General features: G+C 47.0%; 1 protein-coding gene and 1 non-coding gene across 6 annotated transcripts in view; both read right to left on the reverse strand.

Moving 5' to 3' along the window:
* Positions 1–24,802, reverse strand: part of LOC137629602 (latrophilin-like protein 1) — a 511,095-nt gene that overhangs the window by 148,355 nt on the left and 337,938 nt on the right. The gene's annotated exons all lie outside the window — the stretch shown is intronic.
* On the reverse strand, positions 22,855–22,973 carry LOC137629871 (5S ribosomal RNA). The gene has a single exon (XR_011041615.1). It is a non-coding gene; the product is annotated as a 5S ribosomal RNA (ribosomal RNA).

Raw genomic sequence — 24,802 nt, forward strand, 5'->3', positions numbered from 1 at the left:
CCTCGCTAAAAGAAATGGACTATAGTCAGCAGGTTCGATTCCTATGAGTGTGAGGAGCGTAGAAAGAAACGAACCTGCAAGGCTCTAAACAAAGGGGATAATCGAAAAAGTACAATTGATGGTCGAATGCATGAACATACTCATGCACATGATCAGGTTTGCCAGGTTGGCCTTTTAGTCAGGCCACAAAACTTCAAATTTAGCCTTTTTGAAATTAGTTGGCCTTTAGTAATATGAAAAAAAGGGTGAGCCTTAAGTACTATATTTTTGGCCTTTTTTCTACTAATGGGTTGGCCTTTTAATGCTGCAACTGATTAGAAGTTGGCCTTTTAATGCTGCAACTGATTAGAAGTTGGCCTTCTAATGCTGCAACTGATTAGAAGTTGGCCTTTTAAGGCTGCAACTGATTAGAAGTTGGCCTTTTAAGGATGCAACTGATTAGAAGTTGGCCTTTTAATGCTGCAACTGATTAGAAGTTGGCCTTTTAATGTTGCAACTGATTAGAAGTTGGCCTATTAAGGCTGCAACTGATTAGAAGTTGGCCTTTTAATGTTGCAACTGATTAGAAGTTGGCCTTTTAAGGCTGCAACTGATTAGAAGTTGGCCTTTTAATGCTGCAACTGATTAGAAGTTGGCCTTTTAATGCTGCAACTGATTAGAAGTTGGCCTTTTAATGCTGCAACTGATTAGAAGTTGGCCTTTAAATGCTGCAACTGATTAGAAGTTGGCCTTTTAATGTTGCAACTGATTAGAAGTTGGCCTTTTAATGCTGCAACTGATTAGAAGTTGGCCTTTTAAGGCTGCAACTGATTAGAAGTTGGCCTTTTAAGGCTGCAACTGATTAGAAGTTGGCCTTTTAAGGCTGCAACTGATTAGAAGTTGGCCTTTTAAGGCTGCAGCTGATTAGAAGTTGGCCTTTTAATGCTGCAACTGATTAGAAGTTGGCCTTTTAAGGCTGCAACTGATTAGAAGTTGGCCTTCTAATGCTGCAAGTGATTAGAAGTTGGCCTTTTAATGCTGCAACTGATTAGAAGTTGGCCTTTTAATGTTGAAACTGATTAGAAGTTGGCCTTTTCTCATTTCGAAAACCTAGCAGCCCTGGACCGGATGCAACAAATATTCGAAGTTGCTCGAACTCTACAGAATATGAATATCAAAGCAGAGAATACAGCGGAAACTGAGCGATAAAATAATCATGTACGACGCAACATTGGACGGCAAAGGCAGGAAAAGGGCTCAAGAAATGACTTTAAAAGACGTTCACATGAGAACATAGTCACACAGCAGTGACGCCAGCAAAATCAGCAGATTAAAAATCTGTAGAAATCTGTAGGTGCTGATAAGATTATCTGGAAAAAATCTGTCGATTTCAAGATTGTTAACTGAATTTGTTCTTCATTATATGAACGACTTAACTGGTTCACCATAAATAACTCTAAGGTTTAATAAAGAAAAAAAAATGAAGCTTCTTCCTGACATTTAGAATTATTTTTGTTGATCCTAGTAAGTTGTCCTTATAATGTATATCAGATTCAATTTTGATAAAAATGTTATTTTTATAATAAAATAAATTTTTGAATATACTTACCCGGTGATTATATAAGCTGCAACTCTGTTGCTCGACAGAAAACTCTACGTTAAAAATCCGCCAGCGATCGCTATGCAGGTAGGGGGTGTACTTCAACAGCGCCATCTGTCGTGCAGGTACTCAGTACTCAATGTAAACAAAGAACTCAATTTTCTCCTCGGTCCACTGCGTCTCTATTGGGGAGGAAGGGAGGGTCCTTTAATATATAATCACCGGGTAAGTATATTCAAAAATTTATTTTATTATAAAAATAACATTTTTCAATATTTAACTTAGCCGGTGATTATATAAGCTGATTCACACCCAGGGGGGTGGGTAGAGACCAGCAATAAATGTTTACATTATTATGAGCTAAGGATTTTTTATTTTATTTTAGCAGTTATCAAAATAACAAACTTAAAATAAATAAGTACCTGGTAAGGAAGTCGACTTGAACAATTACTCTGCCTTTTTAAGTACGTCTTCCTTACGGAGCCTCGCGATCCTCTTAGGATGCTGAGCGACCCCTAGGAGCTGAAGTATCAAGGGTTGCAACCCATACAACAGGACCTCATCAAAACCTCTAATCTAGGCGCTTCTCAAGAAATGACTTTGACCACCTGCCAAATCAAGTAGGATGCGAAAGGCTTCTTAGCCTTCCGGACAACCCAAAAACAATAATAAAACATTTCAAGAGAAAGATTAAAAAGGTTATGGAATTAGGGAATTGTAGTGGTTGAGCCCTCACCCACTACTGCACTCGTTGCTACGAATGGTCCCAGAGTGTAGCAGTTCTCGTAAAGAGACTGGACATTCTTAAGATAAAAAGACGCGAACACTGACTTGCTTTTCCAATAGGTTGCGTCGATTATACTTTGCAGAGATCTATTTTGTTTAAAGGCCACGGAAGTTGCGACAGCTCTAACTTCGTGTGTCCTTACCTTCAGCAAAGCTTGGTCTTCCTCATTCAGATGGGAATGAGCTTCTCGTATTAACAGTCTGATAAAATAGGATAAAGCATTCTTTGACATAGGCAAAGATGGTTTCTTAACTGAACACCATAAAGCTTCAGACGGGCCTCGTAAAGGTTTAGTTCGTTTTAAATAGAACTTAAGAGCTCTTACAGGGCATAAGACTCTTTCTAGTTCATTTCCAACCATACGATAAGTTTGGAATATCGAACGATATTGGCCAAGGCCGAGAAGGCAGCTCGTTTTTGGCTAGAAAACCAAGTTGTAGAACATGTAGCCGTTTCGGATGAGAATCCGATGTTCTTGCTGAAGGCATGAATCTCACTGACTCTTTTAGCTGTGGCTAAGCATACCAGGAAAAGAGTCTTTAAGGTGAGATCTTTCAGGGAGGCTGATTGTAGCGGTTCGAACCTCTCTGACATAAGGAATCTTAGTACCACGTCTAAATTCCAACCAGGTGTAACCAAACGACGCTCCTTCGTGGTCTCAAAAGACTTAAGGAGGTCCTGTAGATCTTTATTGTTGGAAAGATCTAAGCCTCTGTGACGGAAGACTGATGCCAACATGCTTCTGTAACCCTTGATAGTGGGAGCTGAAAGAGATCGTTCTTTCCTCAGATATAAGAGGAAGTCAGCTATTTAAGTTACAGAGGTACTGGTCGAGGATACGGATACTGACTTGCACCAGTTTCGGAAGATTTCCCACTTCGATTGGTAGACTCTAAGGGTGGATGTTCTCCTTGCTCTAGCAATCGCTCTGGCTGCCTCCTTCGAAAAGCCTCTAGCTCTCGAGAGTCTTTCGATAGTCTGAAGGCAGTCAGACGAAGAGCGTGGAGGCCTTGGTGTACCTTCTTTACGTGTGGCTGACGTAGAAGGTCCACCCTTAGGGGAAGTGTTCTGGGAACGTCTACTAGCCATCGAAGTACCTCGGTGAACCATTCTCTCGCGGGCCAGAGGGAAGCAACTAGCGTCAACCTTGTCCCTTCGTGAGAGGCGAACTTCTGCAGTACCTTGTTGACAATCTTGAACGGAGGGAATGCATATAGATCTAGATGTGACCAATCTAGGAGAAAGGCATCTATATGAACTGCTGCTGGGTCCGGGATTGGTGAGCAAAATATTGGGAGCCTCTTGGTCATCGAGGTTGCGAAGAGATCTATGGTTGGCTGGCCCCAGGTGGCCCAAAGTCTCTTGCATACATCCTTGTGGAGGGTCCATTATGTTGGAATTATTTGTCCCTTCCAACTGAGACAATCTGCCATGACATTCAAGTTGCCTTGGATGAACCTCGTTACTAGTGATATGTCTAGACCTTTTGACCAGGTGAGGAGGTCCCTTGCGATCTCGTACAACGTCAGAGAGTAGGTCCCTCCTTGCTTGGAGATGTACGCCAAAGCCGTGGTGTTGTCCGAGTTCACCTCCACCACTTTGCCTTGAAGGAGAGACCTGAAGCTTTTCCAGGCCAGACGTACTGCCAGTAGCTCCTTGCAGTTGAAATGCATTGTCCTTTGACTCGAGTTCCATATTCCCGAGCATTCCCGACCGTCTAATGTCGCACCCCAGCCTACGTCCGATGCGTCCGAGAAGAGAACGTGGTTGGGAGTCTGAACAGTCAGGGGAAGACCCTCTCTTAGGTTGATATAGTCCTTTCACCAAGTCAGACAAGACTTTATCTTTTCGGAAACCGGGATCGAGACCGCTTCTAGCGTCTTGTCCTTTTTCCAGTGAAAAGCTAGATGGTATAGAAGAGGACGGAGGTGTAGTCTTCCTAGTGACACAAATTGATCCACGGATGACAGCGTCCCTACCAGACTCATCCACAGCCTGACTGAGCAGCGTTCCTTCTTCAGCATCTTCTGGATGGATAGCAGGGCTGGGGGCTGATCGTCTTGTTCAGCAACGTCCTCATCAGAGGGTTCCTCATCCAAAACTGATAAGGAAACGGCAACGGAGTGGGCAACGTCTGACTCGCTGAATCCGGTCGCACTGGTGGATGCGTGACGGAGCCGGACGCAATATCATGGAACTGCTGCACAGTCTGTGAACTGTCAACAACCATGGGTGCGCGAGGAAGCACAGCGTCAACCCGAAACTGTCTAGACCGTCTGGGTTGTGCAGTCAACACCCTACCGGGTTGCTGAGGTTGACGCATTGCGTCACAACAAGTCACCTCTGCTGGTTGTTGAACGTCCTGAACGTCAACAACCACCTCCGAGCGTCGCTTAACGTCAACGTGCGGCTGGCAACCCACACTGGGTCGCATCGGTGGAGGAACCACCTCAACTGGCAGACGCGAGTAGGTTACCTCAGCGTCAACAGGGCGCACAACCGACCGGTTGGAAGGTTGTTGGCCAGAAGGTTCTTCTCCGCATTTAAGTCCTCTATCAAGGACGCAAGCTTGGACTGCATGTCTTGCAGCAAAGCCCATTTAGGGTCTACGGGAGCAGGTGTGGCAACAGACGGGGTTAGCGACTGAGGCGGAACCGTTTACCATCCCTGAAAGCCTTGTTATGCGTGACATAATAGTACAGCAAAACTTCAAAGGCTCGACAACAGCTGAGAAGTTGACCTGTAAACAACTTGGAGCGTCTCCTGGCTAGGCGCCAGGGAGAGTCTACCAGAATAGAGAAGTCTATCTGGGCAGAGGCATGAACTTCCAAGCCGAGAACTTCTCTCGTGTCATATCAGACTCTCGCTCTATAAACCAGTTTAAAAGAAGGGAAAGCAAAGGCTGTATCCCCCAAACTCCTCCTGGTGAAAAACCAGTCGCCTAGCCAACGTAACGCTCTCTAGGAGAGCGAAAGAGCACTAGCTTAAAAACAACGGCTTCGAAGTAGCTAGGCCTAGTGTAAGTTCTGACGTTTAGGCGAACGAGGAGCAGCAGTTACAAGATCCGGACGAAGATCCTTAAAAAATCATCATGATTTAATTAAAGTCCATAGGAGGCTAAGCAGCTTAAGGCTCCTCTCCATCTGACAGAGTCCTCAAGGGAATATCAGTAGGAGGGAGAACAGCAACTTCCTCATCTACAGGAACCTTGTCCGATAAAAGCTGAGTCTCTCACTGGTGCATTAGTAGCGGACCAGAACGCAACGTCATGTAACTGCTTGACAGTCTGTGAACTGTCAACAACTGAACTGTCACCACAACAGGTGCGTGAGGACGTTCAGCGTCCACTCGAGACTGCTTTGACTGCCTAGACTGAGCAGTCAAAACAACTCTAGAATGCGGAGGTTGACGCACAGCGTCAAAACAAGTCAACTCCGATTGTTAGTGAACGTCTAGAACGTCAACAGGAGCATCAGCCAGTGGCCTAACGTCCAAATGCGGCTGAAAAACCACACGAGACCGCATCGAGTGTGGTTCTAAACAACCTCACTGACGTGACTAAGCTACGCCAACGTCAACAGTAAGCACAAAGGAACGTTAGGTTGGCTGAAAGCCAGGATATCGATGAGATAAACGGCTAGACTCAACGGACTAATCGGCAGAATAGTCTTCCATAAGGGAGGCAAGCATATACTGCATGTTTTGCCATACAACCCCTTAAGGATCAACGGAAATGGTTGTGGTAATAGACGAGGGTAACGTCTGTGACCGCAACACTTTGCCTACAAAAAAAGACTTTCGGAGTCTGTGTTACGCTTTTGTTAGGCGGCGAGCAGTTATCCGATGACTGCATAGGGTCAGAGCTGTCCTAATGGCTGCAACCAGGACGCTGGACCTGTCCTGAAAGGACTGACTTTCGCTTAAGGGCTTCGAAACCTTGTGACAGGTTTCTTATGCGAAAAGCCTTCGGATGACGAGGAGAAAAAACGTCTCTCTCGTCTTATGATAGGGGAGATCTTGGTAAGATACACCCGATACCATAGAGGGAAACGTCTGTTCGTTGATCAAGGCCTCTCGAACCCATAAGTCGTTCGACATTACTTCTCCCCTGGGCTTGGGAGCTTGCAAGAGGTCCCGGACTAGGTGAACGACAGGCACGAACAGACGAACCCTCGGACGCAACACTGTAACACTTTGCGCATATCACTTTATCACTTCGATTTTCTGTTTTGCACTTATTTCACTGAAATCGAAACTTTTACTGATTTCTACCTGAAACACGCAATTCTACCCTTCATTAAAAGGTAGTAATTGCGAAATCAGTCGTATAATGCAAGCTCATTAATACCAGCAAAAAACAGAAAACATATTTTATGATAAAAAAAATCAGTGGCTGGGAAAGAGACTAAACACTAGTTCATATAAACTACGTTTTCAATCTCTCACCGCACATAGCCTGGGGACGAGAATAAAAACCTAAAAACGTTTTATCCTTCCTCCCCGTACAGAGACTAGGGACGAGAGTAACACGAGAACAACGTTACCCGCTTGAACGGAACGTTTTCTCTCCTCTCTCTCCCTCCGTCTCTTTCTCTCTCTCTCTTTCTCTCTTGATTTCGCACCTAAGAGAAGAGCCCAATTATATATCGTCAAAAAAACATGTTATTTGACTAAAGGAAAAAACTGAAAGGTTTTTCAAATAAAAAGTTCCTTTAAATTAGAATTTAAAACATTTAAGCTAAGAAAGAATGAACAAAACGTCAGAATCGATTTACTCTTACTGCAAAGTGAAACCGTGATACACTCTCTCTCTATCGTAACGATAGAGCGCATGTTGAACGTCCTGAACGTCAACAACTGCGTAGCCTAAAAAACTAAACGTTAGTTCATCTTTGAAAACAGTACGAAGACTATCAAAGAAATTCTTTCATAAAACATTACATTTAAAAAGTTTTAAATTCTTTAAAAGCTAAATACGATATAACGGGCTCAACGTTGATTAACTTCGGTTCCAAGTTAGGACCGCCTACTATCAGGAAAGGTCGCATATAAACAAAACATTAAAATTTATTTTTATATGTTTATAATAAATGGAAAGTTAATCGAAGAGGCCTAATAAAGGCGGAGAGATATAAAATATATAGATCTATAACGTGATAAGAAAATTACTAAAAGCCTAAACACACTTCCGTCTAAGGGAAGGGTCGGCCATTTAAAAGTGAAAGAAAGTCCATACTCTCTTTGTCACCATAATTAAATCTATCCAAAACGAGTTCAAGTTTTGAGATGAAGATAAAACACCTGCATAGCGAAAGCTCAAAACTAGAATAGTGTACTTCACCAAATAGTTGTGAAAACAAATCCAGTTAGCAACAGCGAATTAGTAGGTCTTGCCGGTAGCCCGACAGAGAGAAAATTGAGTTCTTTGTTTACATTGAGTACTGAGTACCTGCACGACAGATGGCGCTGTTGAAGTACACCCCCTACCTGCATAGCGATCGCTGGCGGATTTTTAACGTAGAGTTTTCTGTCGAGCAACAGAGTTGCAGCTTATATAATCACCGGCTAAGTTAAATATTGAAAAAAAAAAAAATCCTTTTTTTTCTATAATAATAAATAAAAGCTCATTAGTTTCTGTTATTTATAAGGAATCTACATTAGAACGAAAAAGCTGAAAAGAATATAAGAATTTTCATAAACTGAAATCAACTAAAAAACTGCCGAAGCAAATGTAACATTTAGTTAAAAAAATACAATTAACCTATAAAGCTATAACATGAATATCCAGCCTTTACACCCATATTACCATTCACCAAGCCTTACAACTTATCCGTTTTGTTGATGGTGTTTGTACATAGCACTTCCCATTTTTCCTTTGCTTGGGAGCCTATTTGAAAGTCAAAACGTGACTTCCCCTTTAACAATTATCTTGTGGAGCAACATAATTAGTTTTTTATCTCTTCATTCCATTAACAGATGAAAGGACCCTTTCCACAGTAGAAATGGAATGTGGTAAGAACAAATAAATTTTGATAAATTGGGAAGCATCCACTCGTCTTAGGCCATTCAAGCTTTCCACTTGAAACCCATCTCACATATAAATAGCAACAACCTTACCTATGGACACAGATGAAACAAGAACGGTACGCGATTATAAAGACAAGAGTCTCCAGTTTTCAGCTCAGGCTTAATAGGAAAATGGTGCCTATGTCTGCATACCATAGAGGTCAGAATCAATTTCATACCAATATATTTACCAAGTTTAGTACAGCATATGAATACTGTAATGAAACAAATACTGTTAATAATGTCGCTTTAATGCTCCTACACATAAAAGAATAATAATATTGTACTGTAATTGTTCAGTGGCTACTTTCCTCTTGGTAAGGGTAGAAGAGGCTCTTTAGCAATGGTAAGCAGCTCTTCTAGGAGAAGGACACTCCAAAATTAAATAATTGTTCTCTTGCCTTGGGTAGTGCCATAGCCTCTGTACCATGGCCTTCTACTGTCTTGAATTAGAGTTCTCTTGCTTGAGGGTACAAAATTGGCCACGGCGTTCTATCTTATTTATCTTTACTTTGACGGCTGTTTTTCCGGTCCCTTACAGCATGGTAACCCCACTCTCTACAGATCCTCCACTGTCCTTTAACCTTGTTCGTTCAGAGTATTTAACGTTTCATATCACGTAATGTTCATTTACTGTTAAATCGTCACTGTTATACGACTCATGAAATAAGAAAGTTTTACTATCTTGAAAGCCTTAATGTCTTCAATCATTCGGATGTGTCGCGGGAGCTTATTATATAGTCTCGGGGCCGCATATTAAAAGGCTCTGGATATCTTCCCTTGTTTTTGTTTTTTAAGCTTTTATAATTTATATTTGAAAGATCTAATTTAACTTTGTTTGTTTTTAAAATATTTTATTTTGATTGTACTGTATTACTTCTCTTGTAATGTATTATTTCCTTGTTTCCTATTTTTCCCAGTTGGAGCCCTTGGCTTATAGCATCTTGCTTTTCCAACTAAGGTTGTAGCTTAGATTGTAATAATAATAATAATAATAATAATAATAATAATAATAATAATAATTATGATAATGATGATAAATAATAAAAAAATAAAAAATAATAAAATAATAATAATAATAATAATAATAATAATAATAATAATAATAATAATATGGATGCAGAGGAAAAAGCTTAAATTGAATTATGATAAAACAGAATGTATGTTTTTTGGCACAAAGGTGGCTTTGAAGAATTACCAGTTAATTCAAAGTATAAAAATTGGTGACGCTGATGTTGGGATTGTACCTGTTGTGAAAAATTTGGGTGTACTGATAGATTCTAATTTGTCAATGAGGGACCAAATAGTGAACACAGTGAAAGTGTGAAACTATCACCTGAGAAACATAGCATTTATTAGAAAACATTTAACAGAGGGCAGTAAAAAAAATTTGTGATGAGTCACGTAATATCAAGGCTTGATTATTGCAATTCACTTTACTATAAATTGCCCAATACACTACTAAGAAAGCTTCAAAATGTGCAAAACCGGGCGGCTATACTGATAAAAGGCATTAAACTACGGGAGAGAATAACTCCTGCACTGATCGATCTACAATAGTTACCTGTGAAACTGCTGCGGCCTGCATAAGCTGTTTGTGAAGGTGAGAAGTGACTCGTCCTAGGAAGTTGACCTGGAGTTCTTCAGATGGAAATCTAGGCTAGGACTCTCCCAATACCACCTCGTCAGGGTATGGGGACATGACAGTATTACACTTCAAACTAGGAACACAAGGGAGCATGGCTTACCTGCAGTGGTTCAAGGTCAGCTGTGCAGAGAACCCAGAATGCTGCTTTCTCCAAGGAAGGAGAGGATGAAGAAAAGAATAAGGGCCAGACAGATCTTTTCATTCACGCAGACTAAAACCGGGTAACAATGCCCTCAACCTTCTGCTACTTGTCCATTAAGGAGCCTGAGGTTAGACCAGCTGTTGTGAAGCCACCACAGGGCCGATAGAGAACGTATCGAGCCTCCTGTGTGTCACGTCTTGCAGGTAGTGGGCCGTGAAGGTGGTCTGACACTTCCACACCCCAGCTTGAAGGACCTGCGTCACTGAATAATTTTTCTTGAAGGCCAGGGACGTAGCTATGCCACTAACATCATGCGCTCTAGGGCGACGTGACGGAGAAGGGTCAGGATTCAAGGCCAGATGTATTACCTTGCAAATCCAGGCCGAGATAGTATTCCTGGTGACCCTCCTCTTCGTCTTCCCGGTGCTCACGAACAGGGCTCGCACCCGGGGACGAACTGTAGCTGTTCTTTTAAGACACAACATCAGACTCCTCACTGGGCATAGTAGATGGTCTGGGTCATCTGTTACAGAACGGAGACTCGAAACCTGGAAAGAGTAGAACGTAGGGTCCGGCACTCCCGGATTCTGAGTCTTGGCAACCAACTCAGGGACGAAGCTGAAACAAAAGAGTCCTTAAACCTGTCCGGGAACCGCCCCTCCTCCGGCGAGCGCGCTGTTCTGCGCTTGCGGGGAGGGGAACGAGACAATGACCTATCCGCCTGGCGACGCTCGCGCTGGAGGTCGCGCGATGGGCCCTGACCAGGATCGCGCGCAAAAGGATCGCGTGACACAGGAATGGCGCGCAAGAGATGGTGCGGGTGCGGGTGTGGGCGCGTGGGCGAGCAGGAGATGGAGCGGGCGCGCGTAGATGGCGAGGGCGTGTGGCGCGCAGGAACCGGAGCGTGAGGAGGCCGGATACGAGGGCGCGCAGCATCCTGATGCGGCACTGATGGGCGCGAGAGGGCAGTGGCGCATGGGCGCGTATCCGGAAGAACCGGGCGAGGGCGCGAGGGCGCAGGTTCAGGATAGAGCGAGGGTGGGTTCGCGCGTTGGAGCGTAGGTGGGCGCTGATCCGAAAGAACAGGCATATTAACCTGTGGGCGCGCTGGGCGTGCAGGGGATCGTGAGCGTGCATCATGATGTGGGCGCGCTGGTGTGCGCCGCTGCGGTGGGCGAGCAGGGCGAGCAGTTGGATTAGGGCGCACAGGTGTGTGCTGAAGGGTTGCATGAGGCGCCTTGAGAACTGGAACCTGGCGCGCAACCGGAGCGTCGCGCACGGCTGTAACGCGTGCAGGATCGCGGGGTCTGGAAGGAGAGTCCTGGGGTGGCTGTGAGCCCCCCTGCGCTAGCTTAGGCACCTCCTGGACTGCGCGCTGTGATGTAGAAGCGCGCTGGCGCGTTGGCAAGCGCGTGTGCGCTGTAACTGGAACTGCGCGCGATGGGCGCGCTTCGCGCCTAACTCCAGACGAGCGCTGCGAGTCCAGAGGTACCTGTGAGCGCCTGTGCGCTAACGTAGGAGTCTCTTGGACTGCACGCGACGAGGCAGGAACCGGGGAACGCTGGGGCGCAGGTGGGCGCTGGCGCGCTGGATCAGGGACTGCTGGCGGGCGTCAGGGCACAGAAGGATGTGGGCGCGCTGGGGAACCCTGGCGCGTAACAGGAACAGGGGCGCGCACGCGCGCAGGTGAGCACTGTGGCGCTAAGACTGGAACAGCGGCAGCAGCAGCATGAGGGCGCGCAGGTAGAACCTGGCGCTTGAGGGCAAGAGGCGCGGATTTGCACTCAAGGCCCTTAAGCCCCGAAGGGCCCGGTGCCTGCACAGTGGCAGGATCAGGTGGCGCGTAACGCGCATCCGCATCGTCGAAAGGTGACGGCAGGTCAGCAGGTCTGGAGGGAGACTGGTCACAGGGTCCCGAAGGACGACCATCATCCGAAGGGGATCGCGAACGATCCCCGGAGAGGTCTAAGATGGTAGCTTGCAAGATCGGCGAACGGCGAGTCATCTCCTCCGCAGAGGACTGTGGTGACGACGAGCCGAAGAGGCGCCTCCTAACTCCCTTATGAAGGGAAGGAAGGCCTCTACGGCGAAGGGGAGGGCGAGCCTTCCGCCTTATACGCCCACGAAGGGCCGTGGGGTCAGCAGGCTGACCATCATAGGTCCTCCGCAGAGGAGTCTCTGTAAGTGAACGCCCCCGTGGGGGAGAATCACCGGCAGGAGAGACCGTAGGACTTAGATCCTCCCTCGAAAGGTGTTCAGAGGGGGAATCTAAGCCTTCAGCTACCTCAGCAACAGGAACGGGGGTTTGACTAGACCCACGAGATGCCTCCGTCACAACATCAACAACAGACAGAGGATCTATCCCTGCTGTAGTTGGCAATTGTTTGACAGCTGCACCAAGTTTGATCATGTCAAACAGGGCTTCCCTGGAGGGCGAACCCTGCAGCCCCAAGGAAGCCCAAAGCTGCAACAAATCATGATTAAACACAGGTAAATCAATATTCAAATCCTCCTCCCGGGGAGGAGGGGCAGCCGCCTCGCTATGGGAGGCTACTACCTCTTCTGCACCCCGGGATCGGTCAACAGCAGTACGGTCTACGCTACCACTCGCCGGCCTTTCGGAAGAGACCGCTCGAGGGGGAGCTTCGGAGGAGGATAGGGCTACCGAAGAAGAAGTCTTGGAATTTTCTCTCTTCAAAGAAGCCTCTGAAGGAGAAAGATCCCTTTTAGACTTTTTCTTTCGGCGCCGGCGCAAACCTCTCCCACTGGGAGGTAGACCACTCCCTACATTCGATACATACATTACCACTATCACACCGTTGGCCCCTACAGTGAGGACACAAGGTGTGGGGATCGGTGTCGACCGCCGACATAAAGGTCCCACAAGGGAGGCCGGGAAGTCCAGGGCATGTACGCATAGTCAGTAGAGGCCAACTTCAAACACACTGAAAAAGAAAAAGCAAACAGATTAAATATGGCAGTCAAAGCGAGGGAGAGAGCAGACAGGTCTGTTCTCTGCCCGAGCCAAAAGTAAAGTGAAGCATTTACCGGTGTGTGGGGGGGGGGGGGGGGGGTAGCTAGCTACCCCTCCCTACCCCCGCTAACTAGCAGCGGGGTAGTAAACCCTCGTTAAAATTCTTATGGTTCGTCATTCAGATACGCCGAAGTAATTACCCCATGTAAATAGAGTGGTTTGTATTTCAGTTACGGAACAAACTCAACACGACAAGGGTCACAAGAACCAGCAGGTTCAGCGCAACCGTGTGAACCCATAGGATTCACGAGACGAGGAGAAAACTCCCAGCTACGAGAACTTGAAGGTTCAGCATAGCATCCGGAACGAGAGCCTACAGGCTCAGCGAAACCAGTCACAGCGTGAAAATTTTGTAAGCAGATTCTTTCGTGAAGAGACGTATGACTGTATTGGATATACAATATAATTGTAGCTCTTATTTCATTCATCATGATGATAATGAAAGTTTAGGGTAGAAATGTATTTGATATGCAGTACTATATTTAATCAGATAAAGGGAAATGAAAGCCAAGTCCTAGTTCAAACAGAGGCTGGGGCGCAAAGCTACAATTCGCCCCTTTAGAGTATATTCATGCCTTTGTTAAGTTTGTACAATTGATAATCAACACCAAAATACTAGACCAAGGGCTAATGCGCATAGCAAAGCAAATTCTGTTTGTCATCATGGGAGCAATGAAATAATGATTAATCACGAACAAAGAAAGCTACAGCAGAGCAAATACCCAATAAATCAATAGCTCAATTAAGTAGGATGTATTTGTTATGCTGAAAACTGCTACATACGACTCCATAAGAATGGGATGGAAAATCACATTTTCTACGTTTCTGGATGTCTAGCAAACAAAAGATCCAGTATTTTGACCGTGTTTCATTATCATTACTGTACTCAGTTTTCATTACAGCAACTTTTTTTAATTCAATGTCTAGTTCTTTATGATAATGACTGGTGGAAACAAACTTTTTGAAAATGAATCTTAATATCCTACAATTAGACTTGTACACAGTTATATTAAGGTGTTTCATACATGGAGCCTTTGTATATCAGTGGCCAGTTCGGCCTGTGGGGATTGAAAATGGACATTAACTAACCTAAACTTTCTCCACTAACCTAACCTACAAGCTGTGTCCTAACCTACTAACCTAACGGGGGGGGGGGGGGGGGGGGTACTAACACCCCCGCTTACACTGCCACTAAGTTAGCCGTAATCATACGTATAGGTGGCCACTATCATACATACACCCCTCATACATAATTGACAAAGATGCTAAGCGCAAATCCATATTTTTTCAATTATGGTAGTTGACCCACCTTGAATATGGATTTCCATCAGTAATCATTATGGACACTATCCAAAACACCATAAAATATACTAAATAGTCTTATTTCATACAAATTGTTTATTGCACTGTTCTATATTACCTAATAAAAACCCAAAAGCACTAGACTACAACAAATGCTGAACGGAACAAGGATAAATATATACCAAAATGTTTATCCATTACTAATATTAATATACCAAACACCCAATTTGTAAAGAAGACAAAAAAGTAGTTTTTTCCCTAGGTTACATTACCCTGTAATACAGTACAATAATACCAAAAATTCAATACAGTACGTAGAGGCTCATTGCCTTGCACATAACCTAAAAGGCTATGTTAATAACTTCCTGATAACAGGCAGAGTTAAATGATTTTTCGATAGTCAAAGTAGGAAAAACGGTATTATTTTACTGTATTACAAGGCAATGTAACCTAGAAAAAAATATTCTTTTTTCAATAGAAAAGAGTCCGCTCTCTTCGAAAATGACACTCGTTCCCATCGCAAATGAATAGTTTCAGAAATATATATATATCTATATCCTACAATAATGGGGGACCCCCCGTGGAAACTCGGGGTTTTGGGTGGGGAAAACATACTGGGGAAACGATATATAATGGTAAAACAAGGCATTTCTTCTCTACACATTACCTTCTTGGATGTATAATAAACGGAGGAAAAGACAAAACATGACAAATTCGTATATAATTTGTACTTTTCCTAACTATACAAACCTTAGCTATTTATTAGGGGTTATACTTTCGGCGTAGCTGAAATGACGAGCCATTAAAATTTAGCGAGGGTTAACTACCCACACAGCTAGTTAGCGGGGGTAGGGAGGGGTAGCTTGCTACCACTCCCATTCACACACTTGTGATTTAGTCACATTGCTTGGAGGTAGGACTTCAAGGGGGATAGGGATGGCGGGAAAGTTTGTATAAATAGCTAAGGTTTGTATAGTTAGGAAAAATACAAATTACCTACAAATTTGTCATTTGTTCCCTAACTAGAATACAAACCACGCTATTTATTAGGGGTGACTCACCCATTAGGAAGGGTGGACGTCCCTGCCATTCTGGCTTTTGGCTTTGTCCGGGGACTCCTTATCTGGGTATGTTAGTACTAAAAAATAAGGAGTCCCTGCCCTCGCTAAACCTTGCTACGCAAGGTCTGAGGCCTACGCAAGCCGTGTGTTGAGACGTGTAGAAGTGGGACTGTCTAGGTAAAGTTATTCAGAGTCTTGGTAGGAAAAACCTGATGTAACCAAGACTTCCCAATACCACCTCGCAAGGGTATGGGGACGCAACAGTATTAGCTTAATACTAGGTACACAAGGGAGCATGGTTTACCTGCAGTGGTTTGAGGTCAGCTTATGCAGAGAACCCAGGATGCTGCTTTCTCCACGAGAGGGTAGGATGAAGTAAAGAATAAGAGCCAGTCAAATCTTTTCATTTATGCAGACTAAAACTGGGTAACAGTGCCCTCAACCTTCTGCTACTTGTGCAATAAGGAGCTTGAGGTATACAACCAGCTGTTGTGCAGCCACCACCGGACCGATAGAGATCGTATCGAGTTCCTGTGGGTCACGTCTTGCAGGAGAAAGGTTGTGAAAGTCACCTGTAGCATTCACATCTTTTCTTGTAAAACCTGCGTCACAGAGCAATCTGCTAAGAAGGACCAGGGGCATAACTGTGAGTCGTCATGTCGAGATGATGTTTCGGTGATCCTCCTCTAGTCTCTCCCAGTGCTGACAAGAGGAGGGACCCGGGCAGGCTGTTGCCGTTTTCTTTATGTAAAGACTCATACCTTACCCTGGGTACAGTAACAGATGATCTGGACCGTCCCGTTACCTAGTTGAGACTTGTGTAGGATCCGTCACCTATGGAGACTGTCTGGTGACATACACAGGGACGAAACTGAACATTGTCTTTCGCCCTTCTCAATAATGGGCGATGTCGAAAGAGAGACCATGAAGTTCATTGACTTGTATGGTTGCTGTCCAAGTGTGTAGGAACATTGTTCTTAAATCAGGAGAAAATTTGTTGCCTGGTGAAGTGGAACACAAGGAGGTCCCTTTAGGTATCGGAGATTTGAACCATATTTTGAGAAGAAGGTCTCAATTCCGACTGGGGAAAAGCAAGTTGTAAGTCCGTATGAGTTTAGGAAAAGTCTATTGATGAGAGGGTGTCCCTTTCTTTCAGTTTGAAGGTGAAGGATCAAGGTTGAGTGATCATCTTTACCTGTCAAAACTGAATAAGGGATCTTTTTCTCTTACATATACTCGAGGATTCCGCTATTGCTGGAATCGAGGTATCGAGTGGAGAGACACTTTCACGTGACGCCAACCACACAAGACGTGATACTGCCTGGTAGACTGATGCTCAGGAATTCCTCAGATATCTAGACAACCTTTTCGCAAAGAGGTATTGGGTAGTCTTCAGGCGTACAATCATAGCAAAGCTATAGCTTGTGGTAGGTGTCGAAGTGGGTTGTCTGTTATGTGGAGAGGGTTCTCTTGGAGGCTCTATCAGGAGCTGCAAAAGGTTTGGAGACCGTTCTGCATAATGCCATAGCGGAGCTAGGAGAGTCCTTGAGAGGTTGACCGATATTCTAGCCTTGTTGAGTGCCCTTCTCCAGATAAAACAGGGACGAGACATAAACATCATTGTTGTACCCACCGTTGTTGCCAGAGAGCTTTGGGGTCTAGGGCTGGTGAGCAACGGTAGCCTGAGATTCAGGAGCGTTGCGAACAGACCCCCTAGTTGGAGGACCTCATAGAGTCGGGTCTTTGTTGGCTACATGGCGATCCAAAGTCCATTCGGTATACCTTATTTGAGATGCTGTGCACAGATTGTCGGCGAGCACGTTCTTCCCGTCTGGAATGAAGCGGGCTGATAGTGGTACCAAACGGACTTTGGCCCATCTTAGTGTTTATACTATTAGATGGGAAGAGGCTACAAGCTCGTTCCTACTTGCTTGTCGATGTGAGTCTCTATGTGGTGTGTGGTGTGTCGTCCATCACATCACTGAGTGGTCTGTTAGGAACCGATGGGGCTGCTGAAGGACCGGAAAGTTGGCCTTCATCTCTTTAAGAGATTTAAGTGAAGGTACCTTCGGGCTCTGTCCAGAGGGCTGAGGTCGTGTGGTGCAGCACTATGGTCCCTCCTTTCTTCTTTTTCCGACTCAAGTCTCCTGGAATGGAAGTCGTTCTTGTTTCAAGAAGTTTTCTGTGGAGATTGGTGTTTAGAATCATTCTCAGATACACCAGTCTCCTGGGAGGGAAGTAGGGAAGATTTCTGTAGGTTTACCCTGACCACTGGATCTTGGTAACAAAAAAAAAAAAAATAAAATAAAATAAAATAAAAAATAAAAAAAATAAAAACTTTACGACACAAGTCAAGACTCCAGCATCGACAATCTTCCATGCAAAAGGATCGCCAAGGAGCTGTCCCTTTGGGTCGATGTCCACCTCAAGTTGGAGTTCGATCAAGGGCTAAGACCTCAGGTCTTCATTTGCACACTGGACCTAAAGGACACTTACTCCCAGGTCCAAACCATCCATCTAGGAAGGTTGGAAGATTCAGTCTAGACAAACAAGAAACACCAGTTCAAGGCACTGTGCTTCAGTCTTTCCACTACACCCATCCTGAGACCAGGATGGGCTTCTGTCTCCGCTCTCTCGGGACGACTGACTGACCTTAGCAGACTCAGTGGCAACCTTGCATTAACACTGGAACTTCTGAAGTCTTTTTTTTTTTTTTTTTTTTTTTTTTTTTTTTTTTTTTAAGGAAGATCGTTGACGCTCGCGCGCATAAGAATGTCAGCGAGCGCATGCGGGAGATCATCGGTACCCGCGCGCAGAAGATCGTCGGCGCGCGCGAAAGTAGCGCTACTAGGTTGGTGCGTCAGCTGGTAGGATGACCAGTGGCAGGACAATAAGGAACTGGGATGTGCCCTTTAAAAAATAGCGAGCATCCACCGATGGGGACCGTAAGCAGGTCTGCATTAGAGTCCAGGACCTTTGGACAGCGCAAGGTTGCGCTGGTAGATCGGTAGGTCAGCTGGCAGGACGATCAGGAACTGGGATGTGCCCTTTGGAAGGCCGAGCATCCACCGATGGGGACCGTAAAAGGTCCGTGTTAGAGCCCAGGACCGAAGTCCAAAGGGCTACGTTGCAGCACAAGGTTGCGCTGGTAGATTGGTAGGTCAGCTGGCAGGACGATCAGGAACTGGGATGTGCCCTTTGGAAGGCCGAGCATCCACCGATGGGGACCGTAAAAGGTCCGTGTTAGAGCCCAGGACCGAAGTCCAAAGGGCTACGTTGCAGCACAAGGTTGCGCTGGTAGATTGGTAGGTCAGCTGGCAGGACGATCAGGAACTGGGAGGTGCCCTTTGGAAGGCCGAGCATCCACCGATGGGGACCGTAAAAGGTCCGTGTTAGAGTCCAGGACCGAAGTCCAAAGGGCTACGTTGCAGCACAAGGTTGCGCTGGTAGATTGGTAGGTCAGCTGGCAGGACGATCAGGCTGCGCTGGAAGGTCTGCTTGATCCTCCGAAGAGGTGTCTCTATGAGAGGCCTCTCCTGCGAACGAGAGAGGTGAATACTTTGTAGAAGAGACTTGAAGACACCCGTGATGACGCCCATGAGGGCGGTGGATCAGCAAGCTGACCTATAACAGTAGCAATCCTCCGAAGAGAAGTCTCTATGAGTGACATCTCTCGCGAACGAGAGAGGTGAACACTTCGTAGAAGAGACTAGAAGACGCCCATGATGATGCCCCTTGAGGGCCGGTGGATCAGCAAGCTGACCTTAGCAGTAGCGATCCTCCAAAGAGGAGTCTCTATGAGTGGCCTCTCTCGGGAACGAGAGAGGTGAACACTTCGTAGAAGAGACTTGCCAAGACCGTGCTCTGCCCCTGAAGGAAGAGAAACTCAGCAAGGGGGGAGAGAAGTCTGTCCGAAGGGCAGCAACAGCAGTCGGAGACGATGAATTTATTAAGATATGGGAAGTACTCCCTCTGAAGGGAGAAATAACCTCACACCTGGGGAGGAAACTTCCCTCGGAAGGGAAGTTGTTCAACCTCTGGAGGCGAACCTCCTTTAGCGTTTCAAGATGATCTGAATTGCTGGCCATGTTGTCACGGGAGTACTTCTAAGAGAAGGGATGATGCCCATGACGACGTCCTCAGGGGGACGGCAGTGACAGCAGATTCCCCACGCATGAACAGAACATCTCTGTTTCGTTGGCAGTCTTAGTCGAATGAAGAAAAACTGCATCGTTAACTGGGAAAATAAAATTAAATAATTATTTAACAGAAATTCCCTGGTTAAGAACTCCGAAGAGGAACCCCGAGGGAACAACATAAAATGACAAATTCGGAGATAATTTGTATTTTTCCTAACCATACAAACCTTAGCTATTTACATTGGGTTTACCTTTCGGCGTAGCTGAAATGGCGAGCCATTAGAATTTAACGAGGGTGTATTACCCCCCGCGCTAGTTAGCAGGGGGGTAGGGAGTGGTAGCTAACTACCCCTCCCCCCCTCACACACCGGTGAACTGCTTCACTTCACTTAGAGGTAGGACTTGCCTTGGGGGACAGGGCTGGCGGGCAAATATGTGTAAATAGCTAAGGTTTGTATGGTTAGGAAAAATACAAATTATCTCCAAATTTGTCATTTGTTCCGTAACCGAAATACAAACCACGCTATTTACATTGGGTGACTTACCCCTTAGGAAGGGTGGAAAGTCCCCAGCCATACTGGCTTTGGCTTTACCCAGGGACTCAGAATCCGAGTGAATCGCACTCGAGAAAAGGAGTCCCTGCACCTCAAAAGTTCCTTGCTCCGCAAGGAAACGTTTGGCCTACATAAGCTTGTGTGTGAAGGAAGAAGTGTGACCCGTCCTAGGCAGTTGACCTGGAGTTCCAGAAGGAACTCTGGGTTAGGACATTCCCAATACCACCTCATCAGGATATGAGGGACGCGACAGTATTGACTCAATACTCGGAACACAAGGAAGCATGGTTTACCTGCAGAGGTTTGAGGTCAGCTATGCAGAGACCAGGATGCTGCTTCCCCAGTAGAGGGGACGATGAAGAAAGAAGTAAGGGCCAGACATACCTCTTTCGTTCATGCAGACTAAAAGCTGATAACAATGCCCTCAACCTTCTGCTACCTGTCCAAAAAGGAGCCTGAGGTTAGACCAGCTGTTGTGTAGCCACCACAGAGCGATAGAAACGTATCGATACTCCTGTGGGTCACGTCCTGCAGGAAGCGGGTTGCGAAGGTCATTAGACGCTTCCAGACTCCAGCTTGTAGCACCTGCGTCACAGAGTAGTTCTACTCGAAGGCGAGGGATGTTGCGATGTATACGACATCGTGCTGTAGGGCGACGTGACGGGGGAGGGTCTGGATTCAGGTCAAGATGAATGTCCTTGAGTCCGAGCTGAAGAGGTATACTGGTGACTCTCACCTGTGTCCTTCCTGTGCTCCCAACCCGGCAGCACGTGAGGACAAACTGCAGCTGTTCTCAAAGATAACCCCTGGATTCCTTTACTGGCAAGAAGGAGAAGGTTTGGGTCATCTGATACAGAATGATGACTCGAAATCTTGAAGGAGTTGGACCAAAGGGCCGGGACCCCAAGATTCTGAGTCTAGCAAACAACTCGAGAGCGAACCTGAATGTTGCCTTCCCCTATTCTCTAGAAAGGGCGGAGTCGTATGAGACCAAGAAGATTGCTTACACACTGGCCGAGGCTAGAGTGAGCAGGAGCACCGTCCCCCAAGACGGAATACGATCAGAGGCCAGACGTAATGGTTCTTGAGAAGTTCTCCTAAGGGACTAAAGAGTCCGAACCATGCTCCATGGAGGGGGTCTCACTCCGACTGGGGGCAGGGACGTTCGCAGCTTCGCATGAGCGAAGAAAGGTCCAGCGGGAAGGAAAAAGTCTATTCTTTTCAGCCTGAAGGCCAGGGAAGGCTGAGCGATAGGCTTCACTGCCGAGAGCGGAAAGGAGTTTCCTCCCGCCGAAAAGCAATAACTCCGTTATTGCTGGAGAAGAGGCCTCAAGGGAAGAGGTATCTCTCCCACGACACCAACCACAGAAGACTCTCCACTTTGCCTGGTAGACCCGTGCGGATGACTATCGCAGGTGACGCGACCTCCGCTCCGCGACTGTAGCAGGTTGTCTCTTCTTGAGGAGGCGGCGTAGTGTCTCCAGGCGTGAAGCCGAAGCGATGCAACGGCTCGTGAAAGATGTTGTAGTGTGGTTGTTTGAGTAGCCTGTGCCGTGGGAGAAGCTCTCCCGGGAGTTCTGTCAGGGGAAGCAGAGGGTCCGGAAACCGTTCCGCGTATAGTCACAGTGGAGCTCTCAGGGCCATCGAAAGGTTGACAGACAACCTGGTCTTGTTGAGACCCATTCTCAACAGACAACAATGGTGGGAAGACGCAGGCGTCGATGTTGTCCCACCATCACCGGAAAGCATCTTGCCAAAGAGTCTTGGGGTCTTAGACTGGGGGGAAGAACAGCGGAAGCTTGAAGTTCCAGGCTGCTGCGATCAGGTCCCCCAGGCCAGGACTTGCTGGTTACTAAAGGCCAAAGACCCCCAGGTACTCTCTATCTGCGAGGCTCTGCTCAGATAGTCGGAGAGAACATTCCTCTGCCTGGAATGAGCGAGCCGATAGTGGCATTGAGAGGACCTCGGATCATCTCAGTATCTCTACTGCAAGATGCGAAGGTATGAAAATGCGTCCCTTGCTGGTTGGAATACGCCAGTACCATGAAGTCGTCGCGCACGGAGCGACTCTGCATGAACTGTAGGATCTGTAGAGGGGCCAGACTACGGCCCCTAAGCCTGCCTGAATGATGGAGAGGTATCTTTCAGGTCCTGACCATAGGCCTGAACCGGAACATGCCCCCCCCCCCCCCCCTTTTCTTTGACGAGTCCGAGAACAGTATCAAAATGTGGGGAAAGGACAAGAATATCCACTACCATTAAGAGGTTCCATAGGTCAACATCCATTGCAGGTCTAAACGTTCCGCTGGTCCCATAGGGGCCAGAAAGTCCGGTTAATCGTTGCTTCGATACCACCGGAACTTGGGCCGCTTCACAGGGAACTTATCCTGAGGCGACCGTTCAGGACTTTAGACGGGTCAATGAGGAAAAGAGACCCAGGAAACGTTCCAAGGTAGAGCTGAAAGCTCTGCTTGACTGAGAACAGGTACTGCGACTCTCCTCAGCCTTGCCACAGTCAACTGAAGGGAAGGCTCGGAGAAGGAGGCAACAGCATCTGGCGTCCCCAGGCGGTCACCCATCCTAGTACTGACCAGACCCAACGTTGCTTAACTTCGCTGATCGGACGAGAAGCGCTGTTTTCAACGTGGTAAGGCCGTTGACTCAATATCATGGCTAGATACTCCAGATGTTGAGGCAGAAGTAGAGAAGGCTCCTAGAAAATTACCATGATCCCTCACTCTTGGTAAGGACCCGGAAGCTTGTCCCGGCGTTGAAGAAGGTCGAACCCGAGCCTACCGGAGTTGACCAGACCTCCAAATGGCGAAGGAGGCGGAAGCCTGCTCCTGAGCGGCCATGAGGAAAGCAGGGAGAGTTCTCTGGGGAAAAACCTGCGATGCCGCGGCGGGATCGCCACACCGCATCTTAAGCAGGAACACCTGTAGTCTAGGCTGAATTCCAAGAGCTTCCTGGAAGATGGATGGAATGAAAACTGGAAGTACCCGTCCTTCCGATCCAGGGCCTAAGGAGTCCTGCCGCCACGTAACCAGTCTGATCGATTCTGCTGTTCCACGCTCGACGAAGTTTGTTCGACAAACTTGATCAGAGCTGAGAGGTCGACGACGGAACTCCCGTCTCAGATGCTTTCCTACGAGAAAGGATCGACTGAAGAAGCCTGGGGGTGAAGCCGTCGACGACCCTATGGAGGACCTTCTCCTAAGGCATGGATCATTCTGCCCAAACGGGCAAAACTCTTGCCGACCCCATGGCATAGAGGTTCAGTGACACTGAATTCGCTGACAGAGACGGAGAGATAGTAAGAGCGAGGCGCGATATCCTTGGCTGATCACGGATATCGTGCAGGAATCGGCATCGGGAAGCTGTTATCCGGATGAGTAACCTTAGGCATCCTCCCAGCGTGAGACCTGCAAGGGGGGGTTGCCAATCCTAGAGTTTGTGAACTCTGCCGCTCCCTCTAGGATTGTGCCCCCCCGGGATAGCCTCCCGAGCTACCTGTCCCTGACAGGAGGGGACTGCTATTGGACACCTTGTCTTAGCTGCCGTGGCCGGTCCGATAACTTAGGCCGACGAGGCTGAAAGAAGAGGCACTGGAGGTCTGCAGCGTCTGGAAGAAAGCGCCTTGGAGGAGTGAAAACGGAAGTCGACTTCCTCCGCACAACCGCTGTCCATGTCTCTGTCCTTGGGCACAAACAAGCTCTTCCCAAGGATGGAAGAGTGTCTGAGCTTGTCGACATCCACGGATGAGACACCCGAGGGGAAGCCCTCGGTCACTGCATCTAGATGGTCCAACATCGAGTTTGCCCGCAAGTTCGAAACTTGGCGACGAAACGCCAAGGTGCTTGAGACCGAGAGGAGCAAAGTACCCATGATTTTCCTGGAGCTTCCTTGTACAAAACCTCGGGTCGCAACCGAGGAGGGAAAGGACCTGGTAAGCCCCTTCCACGAGATGGAGAAGAGGAAGGGCTAAACCAGTCACCCCTTGCCCGACGGAGAAATCTCGAACGGAAAGCTCCCTGGCAAGACCCTTCCAGGGAATGACGAGGAAGGGCTAACCCAGGTTCTGGAAAGAAGAATGTTGCTCAGACCTCCCTGAAGATTCTTCCTGCTCTTGCATGTGCCATGCTCTGCGTTTACAGGGTGAAGACCGTGTTCTGGAAATACGCTCCAGAAGACTCGCCAGGCTGGCCATGTTGCGAAACCCCGACGGGAATCGCGGTCGCAATCGCCCTGGCGCTCTCGCGATGGTAAATCAATGGTTTGCGCGTGGCCGAACGTGGAAGCGCCCATGTGCGGGCACGCAGGAGCGCAGACGAAAGCGAGCGAGGGAGCGCAGAAGGAGGGCGAGCGTGGTAGGAAGGGCGAGAGCCGGCGGTCGGAATCCGAAAGTTCACAGGCGAGCGATGACCCGTAGGCGAGCAATGGATACTGCAGGAATCGAGCCGGCTTTTTCCCACGACGGAACACCGTCGGCT

This window comes from Palaemon carinicauda, chromosome 37 (assembly GCF_036898095.1).
Source record: "Palaemon carinicauda isolate YSFRI2023 chromosome 37, ASM3689809v2, whole genome shotgun sequence".
Taxonomy (NCBI): Eukaryota; Metazoa; Arthropoda; class Malacostraca; order Decapoda; family Palaemonidae; genus Palaemon; species Palaemon carinicauda.